The following is an 18668-nucleotide window of genomic DNA, read 5'->3' on the forward strand; positions in this document are numbered from 1 at the left end:
AGATGCTTAGTCTATATTGACGATATTTTGGTGTTTGGTCACACTTTGAGCTTGCATCTAAGAATCTTAACAGTGCTAGTCAAGTGCATATGAAAAGAATAGCTGAAGTAGAAACCAAGACAATGTGTGCTCATGCATACAGAGGTGTAATTTCTCAGTCATATTGTGGAAAGAGATAAGTCTTGTTTGATCAAACTAAGATATCTGCAATGATAGATAGGCTTTGGGCCCGGCATGGCCAGTTGGGTTAAGGCGTTTAACTTGTAATCTGAAGGTCACGGGTTCGAATCACCGTCGCACCAAATATGTTCTCCCTTTCAGCCGTAGAGGCTTTGTTAAGTTACGGTCAATTCCTCTATTCGTTGGTAAAAGAGTAGCCCAAGAGTTGGCGGTGGGTGGTGATGACTAGTTGCCTTCCCTCTAATCTTACACTGCTAAATTAAGGACGGCTAGCACACATATCCCTTCTGTAGCTTTGTGCGAAATTCAAAAACAAAAGATCAGCGAGAAGTTCATAATGTCTTTGGTTTTTGCTTCATATTGCAAATTATTTGTAGCCGACTTTTGGAAGAAAGTAGCGTTACTGTTGGCTTTCAAGAACTAGAAGTGTAGTTTGGATTGTGTTACGAATGTGATTAAGCATTACAACCCCTAAATCTTTTAATGAATGATTCAATGTTAGCCTATCCATATCAAGATTGTTTATTTTGCATACGAATGCCAGGAAGTGCAGAGTCAGAGCAGTGTTGTTGCAATTGTAACAAGGGGTGAAATATGTAATGGTATACATTAGTCATGTGCTCACAGCTGCCAAATGGAAACAATGTTCAATGAACAAATAACTGTTTGCAGTGGTTATCCTTATACAATATTATTGCTTCTACTTGAATTGGAAATTTATCGTATGGCTGGACTATAGTTTGCAGTAATCTTTAAAAATCTAAAGAGAATGATAGCACAGTGGGTAGTGACAGTGCACGAATATAACTTTGTCATAGCTCATCACCTGAAACATGGAAATGCAAACAGACTGTCTCAACTGCACTGTGACAACTTGTTAGTTTTGTGGACTTTTCTGCACCTGGGAATTAAAAACAATCTGTTTCAGAAAAAAAAATGCAAATTACAAAGAGGATTGATGTCCAAATTAACACCTCGTGAACTCTTGCAAGCATCTGAAATACCTTATTGTAGCATAAGTGCCCTTTACTGTCCAGTACGATAAAGCCAAGTAGCTCTAGTAAAGGAGAACTGTGTGGAAGAATATATCCTGTGGGACCTATTAGAGCAGTTACGATGTAAAAGATACATTGTACAATTGCTATCATCCCAAAAGACATAGTTTACTAATAGTGCTGCAGTTAGTGATATCCGTAGCAAGAAATGTTCGGGACTTTACACCACACATAAATTAGAAGCCATCAAAATGTAAGCTACACTTGCACTATTATTTGACATTAAGTTTCATCAAAAATGCTGTAGTAGTTTGTATAACTAGCCTGTAAGTACTGCTAGAACCACTTTAGAAACGATCGTGTCACCTGCTTTACCTACGATTGTACTGACCGTAGTGTCACCTAGGAACAGACAAACACAACTTTCATGTTTCAAGCTTCAAGTTTGTTTCCAACCACAAAGAGCTATCTGTGCTCTTCCCGCAACGGGTGTCAGAACCCGATTTGTAGCTATGTAAGTCTGCAGACTTACCACTGGAGGGCACAAGCTTCAAGAAATAAATAACTACTGGCAAAATGCGAGTAAATTAAGAAACTTAACTAAAAGTCTATTTGCCAGGAATAAATTTCATACTATTACTAGTGTTCTCTAATACGCACTTAGATAAAGCCAGATTCCCTTGTAGATTGCAGAAGTTACACGTTTACCAGGAAATTTGATGAATATCTAACAAGTACTTAGCGTTTTGTTTTTAAAGAGAGACAAAACTCGAGCGCTTTCAAATAATTCACTATTTATTTTTCGGAGAATAAAGGAGAACAATTACTGGGTGGAATACTGTATAAAGTTGTTATCGCTTAACCATATTGTTGGAATGGTTTACTAGAAACGTCATTCAGTGGCTCAGAAAGCAAGGGATCGAAATGTCCTTCCAATCACATGATCACCCTAACTGTCAATAACAGACTATATTTTTTTACAATTTAATAGAAACATTACGTCTCAATCCCATTTGCTAACTTGGATGGAGAAAAATGCCACTTTTTCTCAGCCTGTGTTCGAGCGGATAAACGACTCACCTTACTGTTAACGAGTAAGTAGCATTCACAAAATGAAATTCATACATTCTGCCAAACACTTTAACTTCATGACTCAGAAATAAAGGTATGCTGCTTCCTTTCATTCACTGGTTACTTGAACCAGTGCCTATTTTAGCTTACGCACGAGTAGTGACTGCATAATTAGTACACAAGTTATTTCTTATGTCATCACTTAGGGTCTCAGAAAGCAAGGGATTTCGATGAAATTTCGGTCAGCAGTAATTCGACGACGTAATCATCTTATCTTATAATCATGTGGAAATCATATAATGTACTGCATAAATTACAGAGTTTATCATGAGATAACTTATAACACAAGAAAGCTACTTCAAATGTCTGACCCAATGATATTATTAACATTCACTAATCAGCCCTACCCATACTGATCAGAAGATCAATACAGTTCCATTTGTAGACTGTTAAAAGGCTTCTTCCATTCATTCACGTTGACCAACTGACAACGGTAAAGAGGTAACTAAAATTTCTGTTGTGAGAGGAATTGTGGCCACAGGCACTATGTGGCTCAATAATATCCGTTTGGTGGTCTGTATTACCCATTCTGTCAAATGAGAAAGACTGGATATGATAGTGTAAAGTACGGGTCTTCACATCATCTGGAACCATATACAACTCACTAAACGTTTAACTGTTCAAGTTAGTTCCTGATCCACGTGGCTTTTTTCTGGTTCTCCAAATCATGCTATTCAGTTCTCAGTGTTCTGTGCTATCATATTGACCAATGGATACGTTTTAACCAACTTCATAACAAGGATAACGAGCACATATTAGTGACCTCTCACACACTCCAGGAGTAGATAAACAATATTTAAATTAGATGTTTGTATATCTCAGCAATATTTTGATGTTTATAACTTTACTATTGGGTCCACATTCAAGAAGATCCAACATTTTTCTTTTGAATTTTACCTTGCCTCAGCCAGTTTTTCATATAAGTGGCTTGTACCATACATCAACAGTTATGAACATCTTGACACACTCTTAGTCAGAAGATTCTTATTTATTTATTTATCGTTAAAAACAAAGCTTCACAATGGGTTATCTATGCTTTGCGCACCAGGAGTATCGATACTCCTGGTGGGCACAGCACAGATAGCCTGTTGTGTAGCTTTGTGCGTGAAAACAAACTTGAAGCTTGAAACATGAAAATTGTTTTTGTCAGTCCCTAGGTGACACTACGGTCGGTCCAAGCGTAGATAAGGCAGGTAACACGATCGTTTCTGAATTGATTATAGAAATACTTACAGGCTAGTAGTACAAACTGCTAAAGTATTTTTGATGAAGCGTAATGGTGACATACCTGAGTGGCAAAAAAATATATGTAAACAAATACGTGTGTCTTATTGAAAGCAATACATGCACCCTTCATGAGTGTTCTTTAAATCAAATTAACACAAAGTAATCAATAATAGAAAGGATGCAGTAATAAATAAGAAAGGCGAAAATACAAAGCATGTGAATACAACAGTAACAGCTGATTTGGAAAGTATAATTGGAAAATGCATTGTGCCTGTTATTTTATTAATAATGGTGAGACAAATTTTCGATTTGGATGTAGAAACGTTTGTCAAATGGTGAGTTTTTTATGGAAGATATAGGAATAACAAAGGAGCTAACACCATGGCTAGAAATGTCTGAATTTTACAAAGTTACAGAGGTCTGTGTTTGATAGTCGTCTCTAACTCATCAGTGAAAAGTGAATTCCAACCCTTGGGATACTTTTTAACCAACAAATAATGGAATTGACTACGCATAATAACGTCTCCACGGCTGAAAGAGCGAGCATGTTTGATGGGAAGTAGACTTGAACATACGACATTTCGAGTCGTATATATATATATACTGTTTTCATAGCTAATTATTTTAAGTTTATTCGTCAGTTATTAATCCAACCATATAAGTTTCAATTCTCTATGCAACTTTAATAAATATATATATATATACACACATACATGTTACATTTAATCATAAGGTTCTGTCATTCACCGAAAAAAATGAACGTTTAACTCGTTATTTTGGTGTTTGAGCAGTGATGTTATACAAATCAGTTTATTTTTTACTCTAGTCATAATACAATTAGCGAGCCATTTATGCTTGAGCGTTATTTATGAAGTTACTTAGACCTACAAGTTAAAGCAGTGTAGAGGTAAAAGCGTGTGTGTTTTTCTTATAGCAAAGCCACATCGGACTATCTGCTCAGCCCACCGAGGGGAATCGAGCCCCTGATTTTAGCGTTGTAAATCCGGAGACATCCGCTGTACTAGCGGGGGCCAGAGGTAAAAGCAGCTCGTAGAAACTTAACGACAAAGTTAATTAATTTGTTAGTGTTACATGAACTGTGCTTCAGTTACTTTCACAAAATAATTTAAAAGAACCAGGTCAATGAATAACTAAAGTGTAGCAAAGCCAAATATACAAATAATGAAACAAAAAAGAGACAGCTTCTTCCGCCTTTGTGTAAAACGTTACAATTAAATTGTGAATTACGTTTAGATCTTCTTCCTAATCGGGATCTAAAGGGTCGTATCTGATGCTTCCACTTCTTCCTTTCTGTTTGCTTGAAGCTCTTTTGTCAGCATGGAGCTTTAGGCTTTGCAGACCTGGGAGCAGGGGCGTAAATCCAAGGGAGATGGAGGGTATATATCCCCCCTTCATTTTAGATGGGGGGTATGGTGCATATAATCATCCCCTCCTACAGTTTGGTCTGTTAAATTATTTTATTGCATCACAGGCCTACAAATTGTGTGTTTGTTCTTGTGATTTTCGTGTTCTTACCAATCGAATTAAATAATTAGGCCTAGATGTAGGCTTTTTCAGTAGCCGAAATGTACATCTTTAATATAGGCGAGCTTCTAAGCTTTTCGATCTAAGCGACAGTTCGTAAGTACAGTCAGTAGGCCTAAGTATACAAACAACTATCGTGGCAACAAGATTACTCTGTGACTGCATGTTTACAGCTTTCAGGTTCAAGTAATCAGAGATTACCAATTTGCAAATTGAACAGTCCACATAAGTGGTTGCATATTAGGAAAAATAAACGAGGAAAAATAAATGAATATTGAAAGAGATAGGAAGGTAGTCGCTGGTTGTGTCAGGGTAAGCCGTGAAAGAAACAGGAAGGTATCGCTGGTTGTGTCAGGGTTAGCCGTGAAGGAGATAGGAAGGTAGGCGCTGGTTGTGTCAGGGTTAGCCGTGAAGTTCAGGGAGTAAGATAGGAGAAGGGTAGGGATTATTACAATTTCAAGTACGTCGTAATTCTCTGGTGAGCGCATGGTAGTGTGTCGAAGTGTTTTCATTAATAACATGTGTGTTATTGTTCTCAAGTAGTCTGTGAAGGCTGGAGCCTCTGGCGTTGGTTCTGTATGATTGTTTGTTCGTTTGTAGTTAAGCAAAAAGGTGTACAGTGGTCTATTTATGTTCTGCCTACTACGGGTATTGAAACCTGGTTTCTAGCGTTGTAAGTCCAACTGGAAGAGTTGCAGGAAGTTAATGCCGATTGGTTTGCTAGGAGAACAATACATAGCAAACAAGTATAAACATGGTTTGACTGTTGTTAAACGGGAATTTGCAGTAAACGCTTTTGTTGACAGTTGAACAAACGTCTGTTTTCACTTCATTGTGTGGGGTAATGTTTTCTTTGATGAAGGAGGAAATGCTTCTGGTTTCATTAGTTTTGAGCTGCGTAAATGATTCAAAGCTGGAAATATTTATATTATTTTCTTACTTGGCTGATGGTCAGTTTTCTTGGAGGCCTCCTTTACAATTTATATGAAGTATGTTTAGTTGTTTTTTTTTGTTTTGCTTTTTGCATGCTTCGATGTGCTGTGTGATGTGATGTGGTTTGAGTGTGTTTAGGGTGAAATAGCAGTTGACTGCTTCGTAAATGTGTAGAATTAGGACTTCGAATTTTATAAATGTGATTGAGCTTAGTGGTGGCATGGTGTAGAGTTCAGTTAAAGAAGCTAATAAGTTTACAGTGTAATTTCTTAAATTAAAGTATGCGTTGTTTTTACGTATTCGTGTCGTATAAAGCTGCTGTAGCATACCTTCTGTTGTGCAAGTTGGTATTGGAAAGAATTTCGTTATTTTAGGTGTGATTTGGGAGAATTGTGTGAAAGGGATTTCACGTGACATAGGTTGTCTGTTGTTTGTTTTTGTGAAGAGGTTGTTGAGTGGGTGACGGACGATGAGATACAAAGTTAGATTGTGATAAACATGTAGTGTTCATGGGAAAATGAGTTTTAGTGTCGAGGAGAATGTAGTTTGTTCAGTGTTTACTAGTTGAGTGTTATTTATGTGATTACAAATCTGTTGATATTTTGTGTATGTCTTAGACTTAGCGGTATGCAGACCCTGGCGTTAGCGTACTTTACTTCTTCATGTTATTTGGGACAGTTCTCGACTTCATAAGGTTTACTTCATAACTGACTCAAAGAAGGTTTCCCCTTTTATTTACTTCTATTTTCCAGGAAGTTGGATAACTAGAAAATAATCCCCAGGGGCAGCTGTATTTTTGCCATGCGGAATCTTAAACCATTGTGCACACTGTCAAAAATTGGCCCAGCATGGCCAGATGGTTAGGGCGCTCTTCTCGTAATTTGAGGATCACGAGTTCTAATCTCCGTCACACCAAATATACTTCCCTTTCAGCCGTGGGGGCGTTATAATGTAACGGTCAATCCCACTATTCGTTGGTAAAAAATAGCCCAAGAATCGGCGGTGGGTGATGATGACTAGCTGTCTTCTCTCTGGTCTTACACTGCTAAATTAGGGACTGTCAGCGCAGATAACCCTATGTAACTTTACGTGAAATTCCAAAAATTAACAAACAAATGTGTCGATATCTATTTCGAATGCGTCCGCGACATTATATACTGTTTCTTTCAGTAGCTTTTTGTCTCGAATTGTTTAATATTCAGTCCAACTTGCTGTCTTATAGTTAGATTTTTATTTTTCTATTGATTAATATGTGGGGATTGAGAATGAGGATACACCAGACAGGTAAATGATCGTTGTCTAAATTTTGACATATTTGAAAATATACCAATTTTAAACTCGTATTAAACAAACACAGACATAGATCCAGTATATCACTGGTGCCACGTGATTATGAAATATATGTCGGGATAGCATCTGAAGTAATACAGTGTTTGTATCTAATAGGTACTTACGTAGAATTCTGTCATTAGCATTTCTTGATTTATAGTTAAAAATTAAATGCTTAAAGTTAAGGTCACCCAATTTGCGAATAGCAACTAATTGCCAGTAGTGTTTTGTATATACAGTCTTTTAGTACAAATAAAACAATTATTTTTAATTGTTACTTTTACCCTAAAATGTTTTTTTTTAATAATTAAGGCTAGAACATTTTAAACTCGCTTATAGTTTGAAGCCCTCCTAATGTATATTGACCACGACCCATTTGCAAGTTAAGCCACGTCTTAACGTGTTAATTTCCTGCATAACTAAATACATTAAAGACTGTCTTCCGCTGGTACAGCGATAAGTCTACGGATTTACAAGGCTGAAATTAGGAGTTCGATTCTCCTCGGTGGACACAGCAGATAGCCTGATGTGGCTTTGCTATAAGAAAACACACACACATTAAAGATTAATCAGTGATGTGTGTCTCATAAATACAGTTTACATATATTTTACGTAAATTTTGTATTTCACTTAGTATACATTTTTAACACCTTCCAATTAATTCCTATTCGCACACTGAGTGAAATTTTGAAACTTGGTTCTGGAATTGCACAATTCACAATTTGATTATATTGCTCTACACAAATATTGAAGCAATTAGCGGTTTTTTTCACTTCTCATTTGGAACTTTAAATTTCGCAATTTTGAGCTAAATAGTTTGTAAAAACATAAAAGTAGCATTTCATTATAGTATTTTATGATTTTGCTGTGCTCAAATCATGAAATGCTCATTTTTGTAGTTGAATGCCCAAATCGTGTGAGCGTATTACAAACATACTGGTTCATTGCCAAGGATGAAAATTTTATTCATGAGCTTATTACAGATATACAGGTTCATTACCAAGACTGAAAATTTTATTAAACTTGAGCTTGGAAATAAGAATAAGACAAAATGAATGAAATGTAACAGATCAAATTGCTGAAATAGCCGTATTCTAAAGGAAACATTGGTATTTAAATGGGGGAAGCTAAACGGTTATTGTTAAGGACAAAGCTGCACAATGGCTATCTGTGCTCTCAATCAATTAAACATTGCGATTTAGGAGTTATGAAGACCTGGGAGGGCCAGGTTCTTAGTAGACCTCTTCTGTTGTTGTTAAATGCTCTAAACTTGATTTTAAAACTAGTTTGGATGTTTATCGGATACTACAAAATCACATAAAATAAAACTTCCTTCCTCAAGCATGAATTTTCTTTTCTGTGGTTGAAAGTGCGTAATATATCATTGGTATTTTTGTTTACTGTAATAATTATTCTGTGTACCCTTTGAGGTTTTATTTCATATACAATTTGTGTTTTACGGTTTATTCTCAAGCCTACTCTAACTATCTTTCAGTTACAACTACAACTTATATTATATATATATATATATTAAAGAAACAATTTCGAGTGGTACGTGAATTAAAAAACCTTCATATTTTGGATTGTTTTCAGTATTAAACAAAAAAAAAGAATAATTAGTTTTAAAAACTTTAACCAAGATGAATAATTTAAACAGTCGTTCAAGGATTGTATACGCATATAACTTTATTGATAATCAAATAAAAAACACAGATTAATAGAAAATCTTATTTGAGTTATAGTCTTAGTCCACTAATTGCAAGAATCTTTTATGTATAAATTTTTTCACTACTTCCCATTACAAGAATACTTTTATTTAATTTTAGGAAAACACAAATATTATACTTAAAATATTATAAAAATCAACTGCTTGAAAAATTTCTTACTGCAGAGTTAATGTGGTATTTATGAATTGGATACAAAACATGTAGAATAAATTGCGAGAAACAACAAAGGTACTTAACATGAAAAACTTGCTGTCACTCTTCATGGTGTCACATTAAATACAGACATTGATCTGGCTGGCGTAATTTACATTTCTTACTTAGATGTCAAAGGCTGCTCAGTATAATACCAAAAAAAAAAAAAAATTAGTCATTATAAAAAGGAAATCAAAGCAACGTTTTGATCATTTTGTGACTATTAAGTCCTATAAACTTTCGACTGATACAATTAGAAGCAGAACACCCTGTCAGTGCAGTAAAGAAAAACGAAAAAAAAAACGAAAAGGTTGTGATCAGTGTTGGGTAAGATGGAAAGTTTTTGTTTTATTTTTCAGTGATACAATACATATAATGAAACTACCACTATCAATATGGAACAGATTTGGAAACTTGCGGTAACAGCATCATGCTGCCAAATGAAGCTTACAATAGCAATAACCCTGAAAACTTGCCAAATTTCCTACTGTGGAAGCCTAATACATTTTTCGTGTATTTATTCTATAAGTGAAATTTCTTTATAATGTAGTTACTATCCCCACTCCTCGTTACAATACGATACTAAACAGAATCTTTATACTCTTTTGCTCAGACTAGTATAAATATATGTTTTGAACTTAAACAAGATATAATGTCCTGTTACATCCATACATATAATGTCCTGTTACATTCTTACATTTAATGTCCTGTTACATCCATACATATAATGTCCTGTTACATTCATACATATAATGTCCTGTTACATCCATACATATAATGTCCTGTTACATTCTTACAACCACTTTATCAATCTTTATTTCACTATTTAGTCATTTTGGTCATGGAAATTGTTTTTAAAAACTCAAGCCTACCTAAGCTGAGTTTTTCCTTTGAAAGACGATACCACTATGACCAAAATACGCCTGAAATGTTCTTAATGAATTCTTTGTATACTCGTTCCAGCATATCCATGGAATTATGGCGTTTAACTCGCTAACCGAGGGTCTCGAGTACTTACCTCCTGTCACATAAATAGCTTTTTTCCTTCAGTGCTGTCCTCTATGTGCACAAAAATGTATGCATACCACAAACCTTTTGTTTTCCCTCCATTGTAACTGATTGATTCCAGCGCATTTCTCATGCGAATCAGCGTGCGACATACCTTCACCAATGAATGTGCCACATACTTCAACCAATGACAGTGCGACATACCTCCACCAATGACAGTGCGACATATCTCCATCAATGACAGTGCCACATACCTCCACCAATGACAGTGCCACACACCTTTGTTAAGCATGTTCAACTCCATCTAACTATTGCTTCGAGTTTTAGCAGAACACTGAAGCATCGGTGTCAAGTGCTAAATCACACTATTTGTGAACGAGATATATTCTTCACTCATCTATAAAAGGCATCGCATATATAAGCGAAAAATAAGAGAAAATTATCAAAGTGTGCCTCTAGGTATAGAGTGGGTATGGTATGATTAACAGTGCAATGCAAGTCAACTACAATAAAAAAATCCAGCCACCGTGTACTGACATAAAAAGATGATTTGATAGTTTTTATTTGATTAAAATGTCTGAAATCAACCTATTAAAACTGCAACTTTCAGCATTAAAATAAAGCATTGAAAAATAATATTTAAAAATATTATTATTACATAGAAGATAAAATGTTAGAGGTTTAGTCCGAAAAAGTCTTAGTTTCTTCAATGCCAACTCTTCTCCAAATGTTATATTGCATGTTTAGTGAGAAATAGTTTGGTTCCCTTACAAACATGTAATATAAACGTCACTAAAACGTTTTTTGTTTTTTTTTACCTTGACACAGAAAATAGATTTATGTACATCATTACAACGAGGTAATATATTGGACCTATAGGTAGGAAAATTATTTCCTATAATTCATTTTATTATGTGTTCCTTTCAGATTTGCAATTTCTAAAATTTACGCAATTTAAACACTTCCAGAGTGACGAAATTATGCCAAAAAATATCCAAAAAAATTATTCGTGAATAATAATAATACAAAGCTCTTCAATACTGTACAAGTATTAAAAATGGTCTAGTAAAATTAATAGTTTTAAAGTGCAAGAAAAGTAAATTATACGAATTTCTTCTGAAAGTCTCGTCACGGTCTAGATTTAAGAAAACGTCTAAGCTGAGTTATAATAAGGACACTTTCGATAACTATGATTCCGACGCTATGAGCACATACATTTCAAGTAATATGGTGAACATTTCAGTTAGCATGACACTGAGAGCTAGGAGTTAGCAAGATGTATTAATATCCAAAATCGAGGTTGGTTTAAATGAAGCGAATTTATAAATCGTTTTATTTAGTGCTGTATAGTTTCAGCTACAATTCTAGTTTACTAAATGTATGGGCTAGAAATAAAGTAACGGACACCTGGATTTCACATTTTGACAGATAACCAGCAAAGACAATAACTGGAAAATTTCTGTATATCACATTTTCATTAACTGTCACTGCGGTCAGTGTTGCGTTCTTGAAAATTAGATGGTACTATTATAAAGAATGCGTTTATAAAACTTGAAGTTAGTTCAAGAAAACAAAACCAGTATTCTGCTTTTATTTACATGCGTATAACTGTAGAGCTTCCACCACACTTTACTAACCCAATAGAGATGCATTATTTACAGCATCATAAGTTGCTATGCCCAACATTATCCACAGTAATTTAAAGATGCATGCTGTACTAAGACACTATACATGTTAGTATAGATGTGTACTGTAATGATGTATCATCCAAAGTAAGTTGCTTTGAAGGAAATTTTTGAAAGTGTTCTTGGCGATATGTCAAAATCAACATTGAAGCCTCGCAACATTTATATGTACGTTTTTCGATTGTCTTAGTAACACATCAGACTTGATGATTCAGCTGTTCTCTCGAACAACGAGAAATCTCAAAGATGTTCTCTTATGGTGTTGGCTGGATGGAAGATAGTTACAGAAAGTATAGGCTGGAAATTTTTTATGGTATTTGGATTCAAGAGAAAATACAGTGTAATTAAGAGTGTCTTCATTAATGAATATATATATTTATTTATATATAGATTAGAGTTGAATAATATTAAATAATTCAGTTCAAGTAATGTGTACAATATAATAATGTTAACAGAACTAAATGGATATCTGTTTACTTTTAGAATATTTGTAACATTTTTTTAAATTTTAAAAACAGGTCAATTTTAAAAGTATAATTGCTAGAATATGATTTAAATTGCCTGTTTATATATTTATGCATTAACTCTCCGTTCTTCTTGGCCATGAGCTTTTTAATAAGTACAATATTATTTAAAAAAGCTAAGGATTTTAAAATGAAGTGGATATCCTGTTATAAAAAGTGACGAAACAACAATTAAAACCTCAATCACAACTTTATAAAATATAATCCTTACTTTGACATATAGATCAGTGTATAGAGCTGCTAAAGCAGGAATTACATTTCATAAATGTGTAATTGTGGTTTTAATTCTCATTTCATAACTGCCCCCTAGTGGCTCGGCGGTATGTCTGTGGACTTACAATGCTAAAAACCGGGTTTCGATACCCGTGGTGGGCAGAGCAGAGACAGCCCATTGTATAGCTTCGTGCTTAATTCAAAACAACAACGTTTCATAACTTATTTATAGTAGAATCCCTACTTCATTTTTTAAATTCTTATTTTTTAATACTCTTGTTTCATTACTTTTATATCAGGATCCTCAATTCATTTTAAATTAATTATTTTTAATAGTTTTCTTTGTTTACTTTTTATGTTATACTCGTTTAAAACATATACTTTATCTTTATAAACTGTCACGTGACTATCTGTCGGTATGGAGCAATATGTAATTATTGAATTGGGTTGAAAAGATGTTTAGGTACGTGTATGATATCTTTATCATTTATATTATACCCGTATATTTATGAGTTGTTTTTTATCAGAATCTCGAAAGCAGATATATTTAGATCAGTCAAGTAAGCTGGATAAATCTTGTAGCGATAGCCTAACCATTAGCCCCGTTGACATGATTTGGTAGGTAAGTAGCAGACAAAAAAGTTGCTGTTTTAAAAAAAATTGATATATTGTTTTGTGGAAACGTTAGCGACCTCTTTAACGTATTATTAGTATATACATATGTACATAACATATCGTAAACAATATTTTGAGTGGTCGACTTTTCGGTTAATAATTCAATAGAATGGGTTTTGTGAATTATTTGAAATATTTGTCGATCTCTATTGTTAAGTGCTACCACACTTAAAATATTGCAGTATTCCAAAGTAGTATTACTAAATATATCCCTAGCCTGCTAACAACGTAAACAAAACACTAACGTAATAATATCTTGAATCATATCGCTTTCCTCTTTGTTTGTCATGTGCCCCAGTAAACACAGCAGATAGTCCAATGTGGCTTTGTCTTAAAACAAACAAACCTTTGGCAAAGAATTATAGTAAATGAAATAAACAGAAATACTCTGGGAGGTTATTTGACATAATCGCCCCTGAAAGCCCATTGAAATGATAAATGATAAAGAGTAAATGTAAGATTTTCATTAGTTCTGTATGTATGACTAAAATGTCGTTTTCACACTCATATTTCTTTGTCATTTCTATTTATCCATATTTTATATAGTTACAAAGAATGAATAGGTTATTCTAATTGTTTATAAAAATCCTGGAAGCTTCTTTGAAGCAATCCACATTGTGTTGAAACATAGAATAATATTAGAAAGGTTCTTCACTCTGGGGCTTTACCTTATATAAAAAAAAGTGAATGAAATACGTTGGAATCATTTGTTTGTTGTAATAATTATATTAGTAAATCATGTTTAAAGAAATACTGACGGTTATTTGTCTGTGGTTACAATGCTAAAAGATATATTGATATAAACTCAGAATACAAAAAAATTACTTGCTTCGAAGTTGTAATTAGTGCACAAACTACTCATACTGTAATTATAGACTATAAACTACTTTGTTTGTATTTAGTAAGCGCAAAGCAACACAAAGGACTATCTGTACTAGACCAACCACGGGTACAAAAACCCAGTTTGTTGTTATATAAGTCCACAGAGTTATATAACTATAGAACATTTGTTAACCCATTTTGTATCCATATAATTTCACTAAAACTCGCCAAATTATATATGAAAATCCTCATTCGTCACTACAGATGTATTAGGATTTGAATATTTTCATTGCTCAGTTTTGAGGCTAAAACTCCTTCCTAAACTCCCAATTCTTTACGGCTTGTTTTTAACTGATACTGGAAAAAGTCTTAATTTGTTCTTTGCACTTAGTAGACTCTTACTTGAATGATATTTATTTATTCGTGGTATTCACTGTTGATAAATTACGATGACTGTGATAATATAGAAAATACGTTTGTTTTTAAAATGTGGCTACACGTTGAACTCTTTCAGTTGATGAAACAATCACGTTGTTGTTTGTTTAAAATATATGTCGGCACTAAAACACCAAAGAAAGAGGTTAGTTAATTTATCTAAACATAAAACGAATGTTAAATGTTACTTGGATAGGGAAGAAGGGCTCATTAAAAGTATTGTTCAAAATTATGCATGCTATTCTCTTGTATTTAGATAGTGTGAAAATTAAAAACAAAAGATAAATATCTGATCAGTTACACAGTAACAGGTATTAAAAGAGTTCTCCAGGTTCATTGATAACTCTTCATAGCATGATCCCATTGAACCTCAGTAAATTCCTTCTTTTTCCCCCAAAAAAAGTTAATTTTATCACATGAATAACATTATAATAAGTATCTTCCCAGAAAGAAATCGCTATTAAATAAATTTTCCTGGAAGGTTCACAATTGTTTAAGTACATATTAATTACAAACACTATTTGAACTGTTTTACAAAGAAATAGTACACAATTATATTCAAATGGGACATGATTTGTTTATATTGAAACATAGGAAATAATTAGAATATAAAGAGAGTTTCTTTCGCATACAATCTAAATGCAAAGACCTCTTAATTGAAAGTGTTAATACACTCTTTTGTGTGTAGATTAGCAAGATTAGTAAATTACAGTCTAAACATGTACAGGGTGTTCGGAAAGTCATTATACAGTTTTGAAAGCAGCGATAACAGTATTCATTCAGTCTATTTCAAGCCAGCAACTGTTAGTGGTGTTTATAAACAAAATAAGAAGGATACTAGCCTGTATTGATGCTAACGGGGGTCACTTTCAACATTGTTTATAATTGTCATTCATATTTACCTCCTGTATTCTATATTGAAACATGTCTGTTAATAAATATATAAGTGCAGAGTGACTTTCCGAACACCCTGTACATCGCTCACATGCTCAGGTTCAGTAATAGCTTTCAAAAAATTAAATATAAAAAATTTAAACAACGTTTTGTTTGGGAATTTCGCACAAAGCTACTCGAGGGCTATCTGTGCTAGCCGTCCCTAATTTAGCAGTGTAAGACTAGAGGGAAGGCAGCTAGTCATCACCACCCACCGCCAACTCTTGGGCTACTCTTTTACCAACGAATAGTGGGATTGACCGTCACATTATACGCCCCCACGGCTGGGAGGGCGAGCATGTTTAGCGCGACGCGGACGCGAACCCGCGACCCTCGGATTACGAGTCGCACGCCTTACGCGCTAGGCCATGCCGGGTCTTTAAACAACGTAACACCCATACAGGTAATCCGGGGAATTATGTACGCTAGATCTAAAATATTAAGTAAATTAAGTGTGATATCTCGGAAAAAAGCTCTAGTACTTGCTGTCATGATAATGTAAATCTGGTTGAAAACAACATAAGTATGAAAGAAAGGTGCGGCGAAAAGATTCAGCGTGCGACTCAAAGAAATGAGATCACATTGGAAAGTTATAGCATTAATAAGAATTTTAGAGCAAGTATTTATTTATTCGTTTCACCAATCGTGCCCCAAGTTTAACAGAAAATGCAGCCTGGCTAACTGATGAATGGAAATGAATGTAAAAATTCTTATCAATGTCATAAGTGTAGTTACAAGTTTGGCCACAAATTTTGATTTCATTAAGTCACATCCTAAATACTTTTTATATACCGCATCTTTTCTTCACATTTAAAATATTTTTGATAAGATATCATGATTTTCTCATTATACACCAATAAACTACAGCGAGTAATAAAGTGGCATTCGGTAGTAACCTACGTTGTCTTTAGGATTTTAACCCTATCATTCTGAATTGATCTACACTTTGCAGAAACAACCAGGTTCTTTAAAATATATGGTAGTAGTTTTTCCTGTCTAAAGTAGTGTTGATAACTTCCTTTATAGTAACGCCATTGAATCTAGATTAACAGTTTTTATCGTTACCAACATGCAATTGGTACAGTTGTATCAAGCATAATTATTTACAGTAGTTGCGTAAACTAATATCACCTGACGCCAAACGTTCTTTAATTAGGGTAATTTCATAAAGTTTAGTAAATTTAGGTTGAAATGTCGGCAATGAATAATCAGTAATAACCCGTATGATTCTTCTGGAAACTTTGGTTATAAACTGCTAATCAAATTTGATTGGCCTCAGCAGTAGTTATGTATATGCATGCATTTTTGTTTCTTTGAAGATAAGCACAAAGCTACACAATGTGCTCTCTGTGCTTTGCCCACCACAGGTATCAAAACATAGTTTCTAGTGTTGTAAGTCCGCAGACATACCGTTGTGCCACTGGACGACACTTCCACACCCTTAAACTTTATAGTTTTTGCTGTTCTAAATCATCCGTTTTTAGTTCTTTTTGTCATTCGGATAAAGGACCGATGATTTAGAGCAGCAAAATTATAAGGTTAGAGGGTGTGCAAATGCCCTCCAATGGCACAGCGGTATGTCTGCGGACTTACAAGACTAAAAACCGGGTTTCGATATCTACGTAAAAAGTCACATAAGCTATCGATCTAAGCAACAGTTTTCTTTAATTTCGAACATCGATATTGTTGTTATTTCTAATAATCACGAAGTTGCACAAAAGGCTATCTGTGCTCTGCCCACCACGGGTGTCGAAACTCGGTTTCTAGCGGCATAAGTCCATAGACATAGCGCTATGCTACTTGGGGCACCGAGCATTTTTCGTTCAATATCTTTACATATTTGGTTTATATTACACTAAAGTTGGTTAAAGAGTAGCCCGAGAGTTGGCGTTTGGTTATGATGACTAGCTGCCTTCCCTCTAGTCTTACACTGCTAAATAATGGAAGGCTAGCACAAATAACCCTCATGTAACTTTGCGCGAAATTAAAAAAAAAACTAACCAAACAAGCTTATACCAAATGAGACTTCTACCTGTAGGCTGTAATAATCTATTGGTTTTCCAAATTTGAAAATAATCCATAAAAGTTAAATGTGTTTTTCTATCAAAAAACTTTCCACCCACTTCCAACCTTTTACCAATGAACATGGGAATTGACTATCACATAATAACAATCCACGACTGAAAGGGTGAGTATGTCTGGTGTGACGGGGATTCGAGCGGGTAACATTCAGATGAGAAGTCGAGGGTCCTAACCACCTAGCCATGCCGGGTCTCTGAGGAGATAAAACACACTCTTGTATAACCAGTACTCATTACACATTGTTAAAGAATCTTTTGAAAATTTTTGCTAATGAAAGTGAATGTACTGTTTCATCTTGAAGTGTGTTTGGCAAGGAATTTAGCTCCATTGTCAGTGAACAAAGAGAAGCTGGATTGACGACAACTGCAACTGTATTTTTGTTTATTTATGGTCTAGCAAATTAAGTAAACAGTTCATGGACTAAAAATAAAGCTTTGAAGAACAATAGGCGACAGCTGTTAAAATACTCAATTGTTCATAAATCATATGTGATGTCGAAAAGTTTTTAAGTCGATTTTTTGAAATAAATATTCTGAGATGGTTTTTAGTTATCGTCTTTATGGAGGCATGCTTAAATATCAATCCATATTTATTGTTTTAGAAAAGCTTTAGTTATTCTCAGCTAAGTAAGCAAACAAAAATTGTATTTTTATGTACAGGCTAAAAAGAAAGCAACTTGTAAGAAAAGTATGTCTGAAAATAAATAATTAAGTAGAATTCCTGATGTGCAGGAACAGCTGTCCTAAACTATTCTTAGCATTTTTTTCTTTTGTTTATAACTTTTAAACTCGAAAATGAGAAGATGCTTAGTTAAGTGCTCACTTAAGCGTAAAGGAGCGTTCTGGCTTCATTAATTAGCTAAGTCGTTCAATATTAATAATAACGATAGACCTGCTACACTTTGTAGTTTGACGGTTCCAAAAACTTCCACTTACTTTTATCTAAACTACTTCTGTGACAATTCCTCTGGAGTAAACATTACCATTTATTTGCACGTTGTCAATCAGTAGGTCTGGTTGTGAGTTAAAATGT

General features: G+C 34.3%; 1 long non-coding RNA gene across 1 annotated transcript; it reads left to right on the forward strand.

The window, feature by feature from the left end:
• The first annotated feature begins 12132 nt into the window (after positions 1 to 12132).
• On the forward strand, positions 12133 to 18353 carry LOC143240026 (uncharacterized). Its single transcript, XR_013021524.1, has 3 exons — positions 12133 to 12292; positions 13217 to 13311; positions 17742 to 18353. It is a non-coding gene; the product is annotated as an uncharacterized LOC143240026 (long non-coding RNA).
• The last annotated feature ends 315 nt before the right edge of the window (positions 18354 to 18668 follow it).

The sequence above is a fragment of the Tachypleus tridentatus genome, chromosome 13 (genome assembly GCF_004210375.1).
Source record: "Tachypleus tridentatus isolate NWPU-2018 chromosome 13, ASM421037v1, whole genome shotgun sequence".
NCBI classification, from domain to species: Eukaryota; Metazoa; Arthropoda; class Merostomata; order Xiphosura; family Limulidae; genus Tachypleus; species Tachypleus tridentatus.